Source organism: Prenolepis imparis, unplaced genomic scaffold (genome assembly GCF_030444845.1).
Source record: "Prenolepis imparis isolate NDT839.2.m4 unplaced genomic scaffold, iyPreImpa1.0 SCAF_13, whole genome shotgun sequence".
Taxonomy (NCBI): Eukaryota; Metazoa; Arthropoda; class Insecta; order Hymenoptera; family Formicidae; genus Prenolepis; species Prenolepis imparis.
This window is the reverse complement of record NW_028141171.1, coordinates 10694442-10711723: the sequence shown is the minus strand read 5'-3', so window position 1 is coordinate 10711723 and position 17282 is coordinate 10694442. Positions and strand designations below refer to the sequence as shown.

Genomic DNA, 17282 nt, shown 5'->3' with positions numbered 1-17282 from the left:
GTCCCGTAGCGAATGGGCCATTCGGCTGGTTATGACTTCTCGTGAGCCACGGATACTCCGGAGAAATTTCCCGGCGCTGCTTGCGAGATATAAACATCAGACACTCTCGAATCGCGAGTCGTATCGCACATCGTCGTATTATGAAATAAAATTTCGAAGGAGCTAGCGAATGTGTATAAGTACACATAAGATGAAATTTTCGGTCTCTTTCGCCCGATAAGCATGAACGCGATACGCGCGATACAATCGGATCGAGCTTTTGGCCGATTAGAACTAAAATCGGTGATTATTTCCGTAAATGGATAATCGAGTGGGGACGGATTAAAAGCGCGGAATAACACGCAATGACCCCTACCCCTCCCCCGATTTCGGATTCATCCGCATCAACGGTCGTTCTGAATTTGGTTTCAAGTGGGATTTCCTCTCTCGGTGGAGATCCCCCGTGTTATACCGAATTATTTGAGCGTTCCGCATATAAATTAAACCGATAATGCAGCGATTCTCGTGTTAGTCGAGAGACTGGATATGCGATTACGCTAAATGCAATATCCGATTTTATAAAAAATCTTTTTGTTCCCGATTTTGTGCCGCCGCGCGATTGCAATTTAACGAGACAAAATTAATAATCTTCCGTTGACACGCAGTTTTGCGCTCCGTTCGTAAGCATCAGGAGTTAGAGGCGCGTATTTAACAATCCTCGGGGAATTCTCGAAATATATTATAATATATTCTAATGTATAATTTATTTTATCCAAGAGAGCGCTATCATACGTCAAATCTCCTGACGCGTCGATCACTAATAATTCTCTCTATGCTGTATGTTTTTCCCCTTGCGTGCTTCTCAACCTTCTAATGGATCATTGACGCGTGTAACGCATTAGTATCGTCGGTAGTTACAGAAGCGTAAAGCGAGCCGCGTAAATAAACACGTCCCGATCCATCTCCGTTTTCCAGCTCGCGACCAGGTCGGCCGCGGTGATCAGTTATACAGGTGATCAGTAGCGCATTTTCCTCCCGAGTAACTTTTTACCGATAAATTATACCGATCACGGCACCCATGGACGCGCAATAATTCAGGGCCGCCGCCGCTTTCGCGCGAACGTGAAAGCGAAGGCGTGGCACGGACCGGAAGTGAGACGGACGGTTTTCACGCGCGGGAAGTAGCCGTATAACCACCCCTAAGGTTGGTGGTGCTTTTGCCCCCACGGGATGGCGAGCAGCCGCGAGCGAGAAATACGCGTCGGACGATTGAGGGAAAAAGAAATGGAACAAGGTAGAGTAGAGCACAGTTTGCCGCAAGACTTTCGGACGGGGATGGAAAGATGAGGCAGAGAAATGAAATGGATTGAAGAAAAGTAATAAAATGTAGGATCAAGGAGAATAATCGTTATGCTGGATAAATGAGTTAATATCGTCGTATGATGAAACCGTGGTTATTAGAAATTCTGAAAAGGTGATGATCCATTTAATTGATACCGTGAAAAGGAGAAAATTATTAACTTCATTTATTCAAAATTAAATTATGATATTAGAGTTTCGGAGCTTCTTCGGAGCAGTGCGAGTGCGAAGAGAGAAGGCGTTAGCGCGGGAATGAGAGGCGAAAGAGAGGCAGAAGCGTTTCGAGACCAAATTCCGAGCTGCGAAACGAATGTACGGAGCCGGCTCGGTAATTAAGAAGTAAGGTGGGCAGGTCGACCCGACAGATAAAACTCGCGCAAACGTGCTCAAGCCGGCTACATCCCCGCTTACCCGGCGGGTCTCTCTCTGAGTTCTAAGCGAGATACTATGAGGTCGTGTCTCCCTTTCTCTCTCGAGCTGTAGCCGACTGCTACATCTCGTTCCCTCTCACCTGCAGCTTCTGTTTTCTCCTCGTCCGTTTTTCGGTAGTTTCTTTAAGGTTCTGCCAACGTCCCCTCCCCTTCCCTTTCTTTCGCCTCCCTCGTTGTAGCTTCTTAATCCGCGATGATATCGCTGACGCTGATCCGCGAACGTGTCTCGAATCGCCGGGGCTCGAAGGAGGATTATGCGTCTGGGAATATCTGCGAGCTTTGGCGGGGTAGCGAGAGGGAGAAGAATAAACTAGCTTGTCTTCGAGACGAGCGACACCTTTATGATTTCTAGATGTAGATGCAACCATAAATCTAGATTATATATTCGCGATTACGACTGTATTAGGACGTTTGATGATGATCGTATTGGGATTTGTGTGTTGGCAAACAGCGAATATTTATTATTGTTACGTATGATTTGCAAACGATAGATCCGCTTTATGGACCCTGATAATCTCATTAGGAATCGAATAGTTTATACCAGGTTATAGCTCCCGTTACTCCGATCGGAATAATTGAAATAAAATAAAATAAAATTTTTGCAACAAGTCGACAAAGTTTATCTCGCGGTTAACACTTCTACAAATACATCGAATAGACGGTAGAAGAGCGTGTTTGGGGGAAAATGTTGCACTTCCAATTACAACCGAGCGCGCGCGAGTTTCACAGAAGTCTAATATTTTCTATTTACTCACAACTTACGACGAGAGATAAGGACAAAAAGGAAACAGAACAATCAAGCTTAATGTAATATGTTTCTCGTGCGCGCAAAACTAAAAAAAAAAGAAAAATGAAAAATAGAGAAAGTGAGAGCGCCAACCGGACACCTCGGTATTTTTTTTAGCGTTTCGTTTATTTATTATTCCTCGCCATGCGGCAAAAGGATACATTTGCATGAGAGATACTTTCTGACGTTCCTCTCGAAAGGCGACGCGTACGACAAATCCACTATTCCATTTCACGCCAGAAAAAAAGATTAAAGTATTTACCTCGGAACATAAATTATGAATAAAAAAAAAAGAAAGAAAGAAAAAGAGATCGTCGCGCGAGCTTTTGGCCGAATTCCCGGACAACAAATACGTACGCGCATTTTATCCGACTTCTTTTTTTTTGCCAAAGACCGCTCGTACGAGCTTTTAATAATCTTTTTCCTTTGACTCTATTGTTCATAAAGTTCCGCCTCGAGCTAGAACAGATACCATTATCAGTGCGAGGCTCCGCATGAATATTTTCAATGTTGACATATTTTAACGAGAAAATCGATGGATGGGCTCGCATATGAGCGAAGATTTTTGCAATATACGATGATAATGAAGTTGAGCATATTTAAAAACTCTTTATAAAAAGAAAGAAAGAAAGAGATTGCATTTTGTAATAAAATATATATTGATGATTGGTTTTAATATTTCAATTTTTTAATAAAAGATTTTAATTCTAAAATTAAATAATATTATTTAAAAAAATTAAAAAGTTTTTTTTCTCTCTCTCTCTCTTTCTCTATCTACGCAAATTTTTCCTGAAATTTATTCTGAGTGTTTTAACATATTCATCAGCACTTGTGCAAATGTATAATCGCGCAAACGAAGGCTACATAATTAAAGTATTATTTATAAACATATTTATTCTTTTTTCATTTTTTTTTATAAATACATACATATACGTGCGTATGTGTATCATTTCTCCGGCGCAATATATTGTATTAAAATATGCAGAATACATGAGACCGAGCGCACGTTTTGGATAATAAATAAATAAATACGCGCGTGTAGCAATATGGGCTCTCGCACGCGAGATTCCCTCTTCTCGTTGGCGAACTGAAAAAAGATTCATGCAAGTGAGAGGATTCGCAAATGGAAATTGGCTGCATGACGAAGGCAGAAAGGAATATTTACTGCGCGAGGGTGGCGAGTCGTAACTTATGCAGCGGAGCTAGAAGAAACATAAATAGACGGGCGTTGGATCGAAACGCCCGACGAAACGAGAATGATTCCGCGCCGGTGTGAAAAATCGTGGAAAAAGGTGAGAGAAAGCGCGTTGAAGGCCCCGGTCGGAAATAAAATTGCTTGAAACATTTATGGCAATGAACACGTCTATGTGTGCGTACGTCTATGTGTGTGTATAAAATGATAAAATAAAATTTATCAACGAATAAAAATCTAGCTCGCCCTCTCTCTTCTCTCGTTAGCGCAATTTGCACGTTGCGGATTCTGAGGCGGAGAGTTATTGAAATAACTTTTCGTAAAATTTTTCGTATTTTTATAATACATGCCGCACGCTTTCGCGATTTCGAGTTTCGTGTCCATTATGTTGCGGATATTCGCCGTGGAGCACGCGTGTTTTTCGTTTCGCTCCTCTGTTTTCGCAGTCGCAACTCGCCAAAACTCGAAAAACCCGGAAACCCTTTTAATTTTACTCCACTCACCCCTTGCTTCTATATTTGCGAAGAAAGGACGACGGCCGTACGCGAAGCAAACTAAGCGAGCCGAAGGGTGAAAATACGTGCAAATGGAAATTGGTTGCAAAGGAATATTTACTGCCGGCAGCATGGTTGGATAAGAGACCGTAACTTATGCTGTAGAATGAGAAGGAACATAAAGAGGAATGCACTGACTCCGAAAGTCACGCAGGAGTTGCGCACGGGTGTGTAAAAGAGGTTCTGCGTGAGGAAGAGAGTGAGGGAGGGAGGGAGAGAGAGAAAATGCTCCGGTTCCGCGCCGGCGTACGTGTTAAGAGGGATGAAGTACCTGAAAGGCACATCATACACCGGACACATTGATCGATGAACCTGCGGGCTCCGAGACCCGCGATAGAAGCTAAAGGGACGAAGATAAATTAATACTATGGAATTTCGGAGAGTTGGAAACAAACTCTCGCACTCTCCTGGACCAGTACATATTATACTTCCGATTTCTCGCTTTCCTCCGTGCTTATATATTCCTTTCCGCGCGTCGTCTCCAATTTTAGTCGCTTTTATAATTGACCTTTCGCGGATTATGGATCTCACTCTTTTCGATACTTTGAATCCAAACGAATTCTGTCGGGCATGAAAGGACATTGTGTGTGTGTATTCCTATAAAATATCCGTTAATAGAACCGTTTTCTTTTTTCATCAGAAATCGATGCAACATATGTGTATGTGAGTTTACATTACATAAATATTTAAATATTTTAATTTAAAGAGCCGTCAATCGTTATTTTCTTTCACGTCCAAAGAACGCGAATAAAAATATATTCAAAATTTATTGAATATATAAATAAATATGTAAAAAAAGTAATAAAAATAATAAAAATCGAGTGAAATTAACTTAGCATTTTGCCGTTCCGTCAAGCACAGTAATAATGGCAACCGAGTTACGGAAACCAAGCTGTCCTCGTGGCCGCATTTCCGTCGCTAATTCGTAGAATACTTGACATAATTAGAAGGTGGTCGCTAAGAAACATTTCTCGAAGACTCTAATACGAACGACCATCTAGTCTTTCGACCATAATGTCCTGGATCTTTCTCTCTACCACTCCTCAAGTTCGTTTATTGGGGGAACTTTTGCTTCCATTAGTCCATAATTAACTGAGTCAAGTAGTCGAAGTCTACGACGGTCTTCTCGTACTTCTCGGGAATCGACAAATCGTGTCTTCCATCCGGTGACTGCGCGAAAGACGTTAAGAAGAAGAAAAAGAAGAAAAAAAAAAAAAAAGAGGGAAAAGCAAGAGAGTCCGGGGTTAGTGGTGCGGGATGGAAACCGAAAGGGAATCTTTCGTCGAATTCGTTAATTCCGTTGCCTGGTCGTCCTTTGTGGCGGACTTCGGAATTAAATTTCCGGTCTTACGGAATCCGAGGAATCCTTCGTCGAACGTCGTTTCGTCCGGTAATTCGATCAGCAATCATCCTGAGGTCGGTCGACGACAACGTAGTCTCTTTTAGCCCGTGACAATCCGCTATTACATCGCAATGCATGTATATACGAGGACAAATAGATAAATAAATGAGAAGGATCGGAGAGTAACGTATCCGATGTAGCTCGCCGTGAGATAAAACGCATCGTATATAGACAGGCTGATGATAGATGTAATTACATATTATCGATGTTAACGGACTGACCACGATTGCGTCAGCTTTCATTTGCACCGCAGGTGGCATGAGAAGGACGACGGATAATCATTAATTAATGGGCAGTCAGCTTTAATAAAATGCATCATAAATGCACGACACTAATCGCGCGGCGATTGAACTCGTTGATCAAAACAATTTCTCGTATTGGTATCTGATATTGCAATTCGTGCAAAGTGTCGACGGAAATATTGTTTATTAATAGGAGGCGTATTAATAATTCGCGTATACGAATTCGCGCGATGATAACGTGAGGAATAGCTTAATGTGTAGAGTTTCATGCATCCTGCACTCGGTTGCGCTCCGGTCTGCGCAGTAAACGAGCTTTGCCCAGTCGCACGTGAGACGGGCAGCTAGATGCACGTCCGCCGTTCCCAATCCTCCGTTCGTGCATGAACAGTGAGACAAGTGTGTAGCTACCGTCCATTTGCATTTCAATGCTTTCGTCGGTCCGAGCTCTGATGCTCCGTTTCCCTTTCTCGTCGGTTGTAAGCTCTCGTCGGGCTGAATCGCTCATTTATGAGACAGTTCTCTCTGACTTCATCCCCGTAATATTTCCTTAAAACTTGGTATGCACATGCGGGAAGGCGGGAAAGTTAGCTGCCGTTAGAATGTTAAAGCCATTACCAAATCCGTCAGAATGTCAAATAAATATTACGGTGTAAAAAAAGAGAGAGAGTTTACGCGAATATATTATTTGTGTTTAGAATTAAAAGTATATGACTTTAAATTAATATTTTAACATGTTAAATTAACTATTTATTAAATTAACATTTATTAAATTAACCATATAATATATATTATTAAATTAACTCAGGCTGTTTATCAAATCAGATTCGCCGCGGATAAATTGCGAAAATAAAAAGAGAGGCGAACAATATTTTGATATTATTCAGAGAGATGAAAATATATGCGAAATTACCCTCGTTATCCAACGACACAAATGCAATGCTAACAGTGCAGCACACATACAAAACTTGCAGCGAAGAGCTAATCGATTTCAATCCGAACTTCGCTCCGCAAATTCCGACCACCTGTTATGGGCGAGCGACGATTACCAAATTAAATTACATACACCTGTACGCACGCAGTCCAAGTGTATGCATTAATGTGTGCATAGCTATCGTATCTACTATATACCTACTTCCAATCGTCCTAACTTCCTCGGGCATCTCCAGACCGATGCCCCGGCCTGGTACCGAGAAGGACATCGATTTTCTGCCGAGCGTTTCGATGTTCATAGTCGACTCTCCGCATGAAGATTATTGGTGTAAACACGAAGCAGTGTGTGTGTATGTGAAATTTCAGATAGACTAGAAAAACGTTGTAGATCCTTCAATCCGCACACGGATTTACTTACACGACGGATAAGTTTATATTGATATTGGCTGACTGGAGTTGATTTATCTAAAATTAGAGTCACACAGACTTACGACAAGTCGATTCTCCCGACGCGATATACAGTGATACAAACGTCACACATTCCGCGTTAAAGTTAGAACCGACTGCTTTTGTCGATATCAGTCGAGACGATGATTTCCAACTTTGGCACGATATCGAGCGAGCGATTTAAAATAAGTGTCGTTTACCGCGAATACGATTCGTTCCGCCTCATCTATCTGAGACAGAAATGATTTAACGACGCTCTGTAATTTAATTTTATAGATGATTAAGTCGTTTGTCGCCAGTTGATTAGATTTTAGAATCTCCGTGCGTTCCATCATCACCAGAAAATTGGAACTGCGGGATTCGACAGACAATAGTAAGGACAAAAGACTCACCTGTTCGACCAATAAAGGGGTGGAGGCACGACCAGAAGTTCTCGTCGAGTCTTGTAGCTCCTCGGAGACATTTCTCACGGGACGAGCGAACGGACGATTAGATTTGGACCTGCAGTTTCCTAGATTTCTCGCCAATTCTGAGGGATGAGAGAAGCAAGGAGGGCGAGGAGGGCATTACGCCCCTGAGGCAGATCACTTCCACCCTCGGATCCCTTCTACCTAGGAGTTTAGGCCAATTTCGACGTGTCGCAACGGGAAAGCATGGATCGAAAAGAGTCGTTTTATTTCCCCCTTTTCCGCGACATTATACGAGATCGTGCTAGAGAAGAGGAAAGCGCGGAAGGGATGAAAGGTCTCGGGGAGGATCATGTTGACAGTAAGAGGGACGGATGCAAACGAGAGTCCCTTACTAGACGTTGATACGGATTACGAGAAAGAGCTGTCGAAGATGGATTAATGATAAGGGGACGAAACCTCGACGAAATCTATTTATTTCCAATGAGCTTTAGGTCAAAGATCGATTTAATGAGCCCTAGAAATGTCGTAGAAGAAGAGAGAGAGAAAAAGAGAAAGAAAGTAAAGGGTAAACGCGCGGATATATCTTCTTTCTTCGCCATAATTCTTGCTTGAACTATGGCGAATATTTGCTTTGCAACAACGGCCACAATAAGCAAGTAGCAATCTTATAAAGTTTAATAGCCAGCGGCATCGTAGTTTGCGTTCGATTAACCAGGCTCCGAATTTCAAAAGAAAGCACTCGCGCCTCGTTGCAGTTTCGGTGTACTCTCGGTGTAAATGAGAGTTGGATGGAGTTCGCGGAATTCTAAACTAGAGTCACGTCCGCGGGCTCGTCGCCTCGGCTCGCAAACGCATTCATAAAATACAGACGTGACATTTATGATAAATTATGCGAGCTATTTCAAACATTTTGTGCAATCACATTAGCACTTCGATGGAACTATTTTTAACAATGTCGCGCGCGCCAAAGTTTTTTTTTTCTCTTCTCACTTTTAAAGTTTGTGCTGTAACGTAACTTTGCCTCGCTGAACTACTACTTGACGATCGTATGTTGCGAGACTTAACAATTTATTATTCATCGGTCGTAAATTATTTACGAATGTTGTGTATTCTCCGTGAAGTTTGAGAGTTTTGTCACTATTTTTTATGCAGGATCGTGGTCCTCAAGTGCAGACTTTACAGTTAATTTGGACTCGTGTTTTTCCTTGGTGAAATTTTAATGGAATTTACTTGTGTGGCGCCTCGCCCTCCTTAATTTCTGCCATACCTCGGTAATTAAGTCTCTAATTAAAATTTCGTTAAGTGTAAAAATAAAGAATACGTATATTACTTTAGCATTTGTAGAGAGAGCATTGCATTGTCGTTTGGTACCATTTTTAAACAAGAGATTTGGTAGCAAGGAGTCGCGAGGAAGAAAATGTTTGTACTCTTAGTATACAGCGAATCGCGAGATCATCAACACATATGACGAATTTTACGCGCGCGGGAGCTCTTTTATATTTCAACAAACTCGCGCGCGAATTTTACAGACTCGTAAACTCCTATTGGTTTTCTTTAGATCCGCCTAGCAGGTTTGTTAAGTGTGGCTATTTAACAATTTACGGTCAGCGTTGCCCTGCCGGAAATGCTTCTCGGGCGAGCAGAGAATCCGCTCGCCGTACCCTGGGGCTCTGTTCTGCCGCGAGCGTTGCATTTATTTCCACTGCGACCAAATATTCTGCGGCGATTTCGAGCGAATAATCTACGACGCGGCGCGATTTACGGACCTTTGTGACCGAATTCTCCTCCCTAAACAGATCGATACTCGCGAATGGCGGTGACGTGAATTATTTTATTATCGGCCCTCTCTTTGTGAGGGCATTTTTTTGCCTGAGAAAATATACATTAATACTCGGAGACGCGCGCGCGCGCACGTAATGTTCCGACATTTTGAAATAATAAAATACTAGATGCATTATCGAGACTTTGAAAAAAAAGAGGCAAAAAAGAGAGAGGGAGGAAAAAAGAGAAGCGAACGAGAGGCAAGATTTCTACTTTTTAAGTCCTCCATTTTCTCTTACTGCCAGTCTATCCCTTCTCGACACAGTTTTCGTACGAATATCCAGAGCTTTGCTCCCGCAGTCTCGTTCTCTCCACTTTTTTTCCTTCTAACGACTGAATAGTCTGGCCGTGACAAGTATATCGACCGCGTTCCTGCCATCTTTCTCTTATCCTAATACGCGCTCCACTCTGCCGAAAGAAATGCCGTTAATGCGCGTTAGTGGTAATCCTTGGAATGGCGTCGAAATTGATGCACCACCAAGTTTTTCATAACTATGAAAGACTCCGTATCAGTGGTAGACTACGCATATCTCGCGTCTTTCCAGTCATAAAAAGTTAATATTGAAGCTTCGAAAGTGTTCTCGCAGCGTTAAACCGGAAGAGAATACCAGGAATCTGAAAAAGTGTAATTTTCCCCTACAAAAAAGGCTATCCATAAACAAGTTTCAAATCAATGTAATTGATCGATCTCAATGTAGTCAATCGATTAAAGTCGATTACATCGTCGAGTGCCGATTATCCATTCTACCTTCTACTTGCAATCTCCCCTCGATCGCTCGAAGGGATGCAAAGTCAGTGATCTCTTTTGATTAAGTCCCGATATAACCAGATTGCCAAATCGATGAAAGTCCGAGGACTCTCGCACCGGAGATTCTTCTTTTTTTTTTTTCTTCTTCTTTTACCTTCGTGCCACGGCATTTCCCAACCTTCTCTCTCTCTCTCTCTCTCGGTCTTCCTCCCGCACCCTTGCCTTTGTGCTCGGCTACTTTCGCCAGCCTCACATTTACCCTCTCCCCTTTCTCTGGTCACGCGATCGCTCTTACGGGAGGATTTTTCAGACTGTAAATTGCAAAAGTTCTAACACGACTCGCACGGTATCACGCCTTTAAGCTCAACCATTGTTTCTCTTCTTGTTTTAGATCCTGAGACGGCTTTTAGGATTCGACTCAGCAGGCTCTGAGGGTAAGTGTCAGTTAATAAATATCAATTTACATTAATTTTTTTGGCAATATTGAATAATTATATTCGATATCATTTTTTAGATGATTTTATCTTACAATATATGGAATAGTGCGCAAAATGTAGACAAAGAGAGAGTATATTTGGTGTATTAATAAATCCTCCGTCAATTACTCGCTGGTTCCGATTCGCGTAAAAACCGCATGTGAAAAAGCTCCCAGATTGCGTGTTTCGAGCGCTCTCGAAATTTTCCAATGTTCACCGCGATCTATTGACTTTTGTCCGGAATTCGGTTTAGAGATCGTTCCAGCCAGCCGAACAGTCGAGACGACATCGAACGATTCGGCTAATTCGAGTTTTGAAAAATTCACGCGCGAAAGCGCGGAGAAAACCCGCGATTGTTTCGTCCGTTTAGCGAAATGCGCGCCGCGTCCTTGTTTCGCGAGCACTCGACTGTATTTGAAATTTATCGAGGTAACAACAGGCAGCGCGGCATAGAACATCACCTCCTTGAAAAGTTCGTCGTTCTTGTAAAACGCTTGAAACAATTCCGACGTCGACGACGTCGACGGCATCGCTTTTGTATCGAGAATGCCAGGACAGCGAAAGTTTTTGCATTCCCTTGTCACGGGGCGCGATTTATCCCACGCTCGCAATATGCGACAATATTTATGCGCAATGTCTACTACGTCTATTGTGCCGATCGTAAAAATTTCAAATTGCGTATAAAGCATAAAATAAAATTGGATAGAAATGTTTTCATAATACAAAGAAACTCTCGATAAAATATGACATTAAATAAATTGATAGCAATTACTTCAAAGTGTGATAATCTCCTTTGTTAATAATTTTAATATATACATTTTCCAAACATACCTCGAGTATTTTTAATACCGTAGTAACTGTCAAAAAATTGCAGTATCTGTCAAAAAAATAAAATTGCATTTTTTTCAAAAAAAAAAAAAAAAAAAACCGCTTACGTATATATGGGGTGCGAGTTTTCAATAAGGCTGGTAATTTTATGTAAATCGACTTTGTCCGAGAATGTGCAGAATTATTGCTTCGGGCGCGAGCTCTAATGGTTTTGGTTTTGGCGAAAAGCTTCTATATTAATATTTTTGCGAGATTGACCCGTGATTTTTTTGGCCTATATAATAATTTTTTTTAACACATTACGATAACGTAATTCTAATGTATATTTCGCCATCTCAATGATTATATGCTATAAGTAATTAAATCCGCTATTAAGAGAACGTAACGTTAAATTAAAAGTGTATTATAGTCTCGTTCAACCTGAGGTACCTTGCGCTCGATAAACGGAGCGTAAACGCGGAATTAAAGTGCGCAAGGCTGTGCAAAAATTTTACAGCGTTCTATTTGGAAAAACGACTCGCGCACTCGCGGACGATGACGTTATCGCAGCCACGGCTGCCTAAATCCGAAGGGGAACCTTCGGAGAAAGATTCGCTAAATTACGTCCGCCGGCGTCGGCCTCCGCCGAGGATGAATAAATTAAGAAAAGGAGCTATACAGTTGGTTCCTTCGACGGGCAAAGTCTCGTGCGTGCTTAATTAAATTTAGCGCCGCACTTGGCGCGAGAACTCGCCTTCGGTTCTCTCTCTCTCTCTCTCTCTCTCTCTCTCTCTCTCTCTCTCTCTCTCTCTCTCTCTCTCTCTCTCTCTCTCCCTTCGATATTCAACCTCGACGGCGGAAAGCCGCAGAAAATAATATACACTCGGCGAAGAAATTATGCAAATGTTTGTTTACTTCTCGCATTATACCTACAGCGGAGCGCGGCAGATGTTTTTGAGTTATGAAAATTTAAAATCCGTATTTCTCTCTTTCTCCCTTTTCTTCCCTCCCTCTCTCTCTCTCTCTCTCTGTTACTATTTGTCGACGAGCGCGAATCGCTCGAATGTAAAGCAGTCAATTCATATCTCGTTTCTTCGACGCCCGATTCTCGCCATCTTGATCGATACAATTGCGGTATCGAAAGACGACTGCAGAAGAAGATGACATTTGGATATAACTTTAGTTTACATTTGCTTTTCGCGAAAGTTACATACGATGAGAATAATATAGCGGTACGCTCGCTCGAAGTACCGATTATTTTTATCGCCATACAAAGAATGAGAATAATATGTTTTTACAGTCGACGCGCGCGCGAGTTTACCCAAAGTTGGGCTGAAGCCGTGATTTAATTCCGCCCTTTAATCACGGTCGATGACAGGAGAAGTTCCCATAAAACTGTGAGCGTTATCCCCCGACATAAAACATAGTTTTCCTCCTTTGGCGATCCGTTAGTTTTAAAAGACAAACCTCAAGTCTTTCTATTCGCGGCGGTCTAAGCAAACTCAACTCTGTAATGAGTTTTCTCTGCACGCAAATTGGCGTAAATCGAAATGAAGTTATCAACTATGATATAATAAAGTCATTTAAAAAACTATCCACTAAGTGGTTTGGAACAATTAATTGAAGATAAATAAAAAATTTTGTACATTAAATTATTTATCACATACATCATTTTCTCCACACAAAGCGTTGTCTAGACTCGATCTATATTAAATTAATGCGTAAGATTTTATTTCTCTTGCCTAGACATGATATTTTTTATTTTACAATCAAACATATCGGTCGATTATTTTTCAATGCTTAATCAAATGCAATTGAAGCAAATATTCGGAAAGATAAACCTCGATCTTCCGAACTGTATTTTCGTTTCGCGTACACACACACACACACACATGAATCCGCAATTACAAAATTTCTAGTTTCATCCGCACGCAGCGCCCCACGTGCAGCTTCCTACAGTCCTACCCTCTCGTCTTCTTTCCGCAGAACGAGCGTCCTCGAGGAAGGAAAAATATTAACCAAAAAGCGTTCCGCGAAAAAACAATTCTATAAGATGATGCCTCCGTAGAACGAGGTGAAAAAGCCGAGAAAACAGAAAAGAAGGAAAGACAGGGCGAGGAAGGACGTTCGCCCTGGGGTGCCCTCGGTAAATCCTTACACTCCTGGATGCCGCCCTTCCGCCCGATCAATATTGCGTTGGTGGGGCCGAGGCAGGACGGTTCGCCGCGAGGGGCGATAGGGGATCGCGGAGCCGCGGAGGGTTGAAACGAGGCAGAGGGTGACGAGGGGAACGCCGTCGCGGTGGTGGCGACGGCGGCGGCGGGTGAAAGGAGTAAAGCGCGAGGGACAGCAGGGGGTTGCTGACGGCACGAGAGGGTAGAAGGGCGCGATGGCGGTGGGGGTTGTTTAGGTGGGGACGATGGTGGAGAAGCTAACGCGCTGTCATGGCGCCGCGCAGCATCGCCAGGCAAGCGGCACCTCGGTGTACTCCCTCGCGGCGCGTTACGCGTTCTTCAGGATACCGCGATCGGCAGCGACGAGCGACCTAGTGAAACTCGCGCGCCTCCACCTCACCGCGTCTAGTTTGCGCGCCAGGAGCCGCTCGTCGCGTTGCGTCGCCCTCTCGAGCGCGTCGCGAACGCACCTTGTTCCACTTTTCGCGCTCTCTTCGCTCTCGGACTCCGAGCTACTCTCTGATACTCCGGCGACTGCGAAAGCCTCCGCGAGGACCCGGTTCACGGAGAGATCGTGAAACCGTCCGCGACAGGAGGAACCTATTCGGTGTCGAATCGCGTCGCGACGTCTCTCCCATTTCTTACGTGCGAGTATCGACGTGTACGTGTCGGTTGTGTGTATGTACGCGGTTCGAACAGCAGTGACGCGAGTGACAGCAACGATATCCGCGAGGATCTATCGCATTGTCGGAGAGTGAAACACGCTCGGCTGACTCGCCCGCGCCGCCATCGATCGCGAAGGTCGAGGCTGAAGGTCGCGAGTCTCGGGGAGTCTTCGCCACCTCTGGAGATTAACCTACGTGCATCCGCCGAAACTCAGTGATCTGACATTTGTCATTCCGACGACGTCGAAGCGCGCGCTTTTCCCTCGAGAAACGTCGAGAGTCGTCTCGTCAATGCGCTCTGCCGGTGCAACGTACCCGGTGTGAATCGATGACGGACGAAACGAGGAGATCGTGATATAATCATCAACGGCGCTCGTCGATTCACGATGTCGCGGCGCGACCAGACACGTGACTGAGGCGGCGAGGGATCCTTCTGCGGTGAGGGCCTTTGCGGGCCCTAACCGGGGAATCGACATCGGCGAAGATAGGCGGGGGTGACCGTCGCGGGAGGATCGAGCTGGCAGCGGCTGGGTTTCGTTGCGACGCGATACTAGGAATAACAATGTCCTAGCGAAGGCAGGACCTCGTCTCTAGGCCGATCCCCCTCATCCTGATCCACTTCTCTTCCAAAAGAACCTACACACACGCAACACACAGGCAACATACATCCCCGTCGCCGGTCCCGTTCATCAACGTATACCCATCTACACCATCATCGCGTCCCACCGTTACACGTTCGCGTTCGCGTTGATACAGATTCCGCCGCACACATTTATAATCGGCCGCGCGCGCATATACGGATACATATATACACAGAAGATACACGCATATAGAGATATATACGTTCGTGTATTCGCGAGAAGAGGATAAAAGAGAGACGTACACAAATACAAGTACACACAGGTACATATATAGGCGCGCGCGCGCTTGCTTTCGACGCCCCTGCTCCTTCTCTGCCTCTCGTTCTTTATCGTCGATTCCGCGGCGAGACCTATCATCGCGCACCCGCAACCTGTACACGCAGGACGACACAAACACGCGCGGACAAACACGAGAAGCGACACGTATAGGGACACGGTGCGCGCGCGAGTCTCCCGAAACCAGCCAAGTCCAAAGTCCTTAATCCCGTGGGGTGATTCTGGCCCCGCCCGTACGCGAAGGAACCACACCCCAGCGAGAGAGTGAGAGAGGTGGAGGAGAATTCAGGGTCCGGATTTAGCAGGCTCCCCGGTAAGCTCCCGGCATCAGCAGTCGATTCTTTTTCCGCGCGTCTTCCCCCGTCTCTTCTTTTTTTTCCGCTCTTGACGACGCGACTCCAAGGAGTAACCTTGCTCGCGGCAGCGACGCTGGGAAGGGCGGTCGAGAGGCGAAAGGGTGGGTGGGTGGGTATATCGGCCTCGTCGACCTCGGCTCGGGAACCCCCTCGCTCCCTCTCGTGCTTCTCGCGCCCCCTCGCTTCGCCGACACTATCTGACCAGACAGTGCACATGGCCTCGTTCCATGCTGGATGCAGGTTGCAACGCGGTCGGGTAGTCGTGCAGGTTAGGTCCGTTTGCGACACCAAGGGTGGCCGAAAAGGGCAGCCAAAGGGAGAGAGGGAGGAAGTCGTGATGTATGCGCTCGGCCGATGAGGCCCGTACGATCCAGCGATTCTTGCGAGTAATTAGTACTAATTACGCGTAGAAGTCACCTAACTACACATGCCGATCCTCACGATAATGATCTCTGTGAAGCCCCTAGATTCTCTTTGATCGCGGGATGTTTGAGTATTAGTCGCGAGAAGATAATTACTTACGTTACTCATCGAAATAATGAAATGCCAAGGATTAGAAATACACGAAGATGTAAGTAAAACATGCGCGATTATTATCATATTTGATGTATTTTTATTCGACGATTATGTTGTTTTTTTGTTTTTTTTTTGTTTAAAAGACTTATGCATACGTGAAAAAGGAAGAAATGATACAAAACGATTGCATCGTTGAATAATATTAATTATCTCAATGATCCGGAAATTCGCGCGCTTGTATTTCATTTTATGAGCGCAAAGTCTCGCGCAATTAGCTTCGCGAAATTAATAGCAATATAAATTCAAACATATGATATGTATACGAGATACATATGCATACAAACTTTTGCTAATTAATGCAGATGATTTTGGATTGATTTGTATTTCGAAAATGTTGCGATGCAGTCGTGATACAACGTTGCAACCAGTTTTGACGGCTATGAATAAACATTTCATTGATTTGCCAGAGTGTCTTGTAAATATCGAATGCGTATGTAATCTATGAAAAATGGATTTTTATCAAACGTGAATTATACGGACACATTTATTGAAGCAAAAATAGAAATTGTGCTCGCGATATATTGCGCCAGTAAACAAATATTTGCCAATCTAATTGTCGCACTTTGCAAAAATGTTGCATATGTATAGAAATATTGAAGCATAGGAGACAATTGAAATAGAAAAAAAAATTTTATAACGAGGTTAAAAAATAACGAAAAGTAGGTGATATGTTGACATAATATCGTTTGATATTCAAAAGCAAATAGCATGACGTATATACAATATTCTAGAAAACATATATATTAAATGACTGCTCTTTTATACGCGAATATTGAAAAATCGTGCAATGTAAACAGACGCTGTAAAAATGCTCTTCATTGAAATGAATTATCCATAACAATTATTGACAGGAGAGCTGTATATGCGCTTCGACTGGAAACAAATAAATTATTCTACATTCATCAACTTTACAATAATTTTTATGCTCGACTCGATTTCTATACTTTTATAAAAACATGAATATAAAATTTTTTCTAATGTGCTATTATATATCGACATTGTGATATAT

At 43.5% G+C, this 17282-nt stretch overlaps 2 protein-coding genes across 13 annotated transcripts in view; one reads left to right on the top strand and one right to left on the bottom strand.

Moving 5' to 3' along the window:
* The window catches only part of LOC145944878 (protein turtle), a 247977-nt gene that overhangs the window by 150677 nt on the left and 80018 nt on the right, over nt 1-17282 (top strand). The window contains exon 1 of one of the 12 annotated variants that reach the window (XM_083053509.1): nt 14049-15654. The exons of the other annotated variants lie outside the window; for them this stretch is intronic. The gene's annotated coding sequence lies outside the window, so the exon portion shown is untranslated. Of the gene's footprint in view, nt 1-14048; nt 15655-17282 lie in introns of those variants that run through there. 12 annotated transcript variants of the gene reach the window in all.
* LOC145944884 (uncharacterized) overlaps nt 1-17282 on the bottom strand; it is a 219505-nt gene that overhangs the window by 147021 nt on the left and 55202 nt on the right. The window lies entirely within an intron of this gene.